Below are 3,434 nucleotides of genomic sequence, written 5' to 3'. Positions count from 1 at the left end.
CGAAAGTGAACAAAATTCTTCAGAAATTTTTGCCCTCTACGTTCGTTAGTCGTAATATTGATGAGCTATATTGATCATTTTTAAATTGTTTATTTATAAATACATATTGAAAAGTTATTTTTGAAGGTTGAGAAAAGAAACCTTGGTGCAAATCCACAACTGTTCATTCCAAAAAAGAACTGCATGTATATCCACTTTTGTCATTTGATTTGTCTATTTAAAGGCGATCAAGTCCACCCAAACAAAACAATTAAGTCCTATATTCCAAAAGTCTACCCAAACTTGATTTGAAATATTACTAAGAAACACAATGCTGAACATATTCAAAATCAGATGTAAAATAAGAAAGCTGTAATGTAATTTCACTTAATTTTCATTGAGATTGCACGACATGTCTGATCTATGCAAAGGAGAGCTGATGATGATGTATGTACGTAATTCTTTTGTATTTCATTATTTAAATTAGACAGTATATAACATATACACAGGATTTTTTTTAAGGGGGGGGGGGTTCAAGCTGAATGAAATGTTGACAAGCAAAAAACAAAAATAAAAGGTCTTCACCACCAATTTCAGATCGTATCCTACCCCAAAAAATTGACAAGCAAAAAAAAAAGGTCTTCAAAAAAATGTTAGGGGGGAGGGGTTTCAGGTATCAAAAAAAAATTAAGGGGGGGGGGGTGTGTTTTAACCCCTGTATACCACCCCACTGCGTACGCTAAGAGAATATTTTTACTTTTTGCAGATTTGACACTAAAGATGGAGATTCTTCTTTGAATCAGAACAAATTACGAAAATGGCCATGTATGTCGACATTGCAATAAAGAGTAAAAATATTGCATTTCATAAAAAAAAAATTAGAAATCAACATTTGGTATCAACAATCTAGAATGTGCATAAAGGTATTTTTAAGCAAAACTTTGATATTTCATAATCTTACATTTTAAATGAAATTTCCATGCAGGTGAGTGTATTACACTTGTTTGATTTTTCTAGACTCCCAAAAGATTGCATGTGCATAATTCAGCAGTTTAAAGTTAAGCACATATTATAAAGTAGACAGTTTTAATGACTATTTGTTGTGACACTCTCTCTTTCCAATATCTTTTGTTCTTTATGTCTCTTCCTATTCTCGGACCCCGCTACCCTACCCCCTATTATCTATCTCTCTCTCTCCCACTCCCACAACTTTGGGTCTTTCTCTCTCTCTCTTTTTCTTTCTTTCTTTCTCTCTCCCCCTCCCCCTCTCTCTCATGATGCAAGAAAAAAACTAAATAGCTTCTATCCTTATATTATAGATTTATTTTTCTTTAAATCATAACATACAACTTTCATTGTTACACAAAACACAAATACTAACAATCACCATGATTTCCACATATGCACTATAACAAGAACTAAGTTATTATATCATGATCTATTCGTTTTTCACTCTCTTATTTACATCATTAATACATTCAACCAAATATTTGCACGGATTACAAAACTTCCTTCTATTTACATGAACATTCTTATTAAAGCCCTTTTAAATTATAATTCCATGATCAAAAGATTAAAAAAGATCCATGAACCTATATGTAGATGGAACCAACAAAACTTTTTTATACATTTATTTAGATAAAAATCTAAATAAATCAAAGAGAAAGGACAATTCCTATCTATCCATTCATTTTTAACATTTGTACAGATGGTTATCTAATCAAAGAATTCTCATATAATGTGTGAATATTGCTTGTAAACTTCTTGTTAACTGGAAGTAAACTTTCCCAAATTTCTGTTTAACCCCAAACCTGGGTATAAAGACACCAAACTAGATGCAGATGTAGAAAATGACAAACTAGATGCTGCTGTAGAAAATTACAAATGACAGTAAGTCAATTTGTCCGTCATCTAGCTCAGTTGTCATTTGACAATGATATAGTATGCTCTAGGTATCATGGTATGATTAATCGTTTTACTTTTTAAAAGTAATTGTCCTTCATGAATATCCAACAAAATAGATGACATAAATTTACAAAACAAAAAAAAATTCTGAAGAAGAGTTCTAGACCAAGAAAAGACAGGTCTTGTGAATTTGGAGCAAAGCATCCAGTTTGCTACCTAGGGACAATACATTTATCTATATCAGCGCTTCTCAACCTTTTTTTACTCGAGGACCACTTTGACTCTCAGATTTTTTCCAGGCCCACCTACCAAAATTTTAAGAAAACGTCAATTTTGATGAAAAAATGTATCGTGAAATTTGAACACAAAGCTCTGAATCACATTTGAAACAAACATATTGAGAACTAATCGGCATTCGCAAATGTCTGGTAAAAGGGCGACAATTGCATTAAAACCATCCTAACAGTTAGTGTGCATGCGTTGCAACATGCATGATACCTAAGCGTGCTTTAGTTTTGCTTGACCCGCATAGACTGATCGGACATACCATATTCGGACAGATCTGTGAAATATACAACAGTTTTTCTACTATTTTTTTTTCTCACCCTGGAGTTTTTCGCGGCCCACCATTTGAGAAGCGCTGATCTATATTATAGCATGTGTATCATGCATACGTAATTACCGATGCATAGACAGCCATGCATACAGTAAATTTGCCATGCCTCCAGTAATTGCTTATGCCTGGCAAATCTACCTGATGCATGGCTAGCCATGCATCAGTATACAAATAGCGAATAGGCATGAGTGCTAACGCCTCGTTGAATAGAGCATCTTTCTTTCACCTCATGCGAAATCTCGAACCATTGCACAAATAAGAATATTCGCTATTTGTGTTGTACAACGCCTCGGAATTAAGTAAAAATATGAAAAAACAAGAGTTTTTCCCTGCAGTAATCTATGAAAAGGGAGTGAAAATATTGAAAGCAAAAAGCAAAATCCCACAAGCGCATATGACCTTGGGCAGCATCGCGCATTTAGCCAGCAGGCTTATACGCGTATTGCACCTTCATCTTTACTGAGCGCAATGAATTAAAACGTATTGTGACGTCACCTCCTAAAGACGTGCAACGGGACATTTAGGATGGTACGTCTTGTGTGCAACGGTACGAATGTTTGACATTCAGCCTCCCATTTGCTCGCGTACAACAAGCTAAGTAGGCGTTGTACAATAACTACTTCTGCATGGTTGTAAAAAAAATTATTTTGAGCCCCCCAAAATCCACATTCTATAAAACAAATGATACACAGCTTTGTTTGTGCATCGGGAGGACTAGTGAGCATGCAGTAACTATGGAAACTAGTCCAAACATTTCCATAGTTACCTTATGCTCACAAAACCTCCCAATGCACTCACATTTGTGCATCATTCATATACTGGAGGTACGCGATGGATAACACTATCAATCAACAATGAGGATAAATGTCATGTTTGAATGCTGCTTTATTGTGAATGGTGAGCAATCATCACTCGCAATCTATCACCAGAAATG

The sequence above is a fragment of the Lytechinus pictus genome, chromosome 14 (assembly GCF_037042905.1).
Source record: "Lytechinus pictus isolate F3 Inbred chromosome 14, Lp3.0, whole genome shotgun sequence".
Taxonomy (NCBI): domain Eukaryota; kingdom Metazoa; phylum Echinodermata; class Echinoidea; order Temnopleuroida; family Toxopneustidae; genus Lytechinus; species Lytechinus pictus.
The sequence above is the reverse complement of the archived record's forward strand: the minus strand, read 5'-3'. Positions refer to the sequence as shown.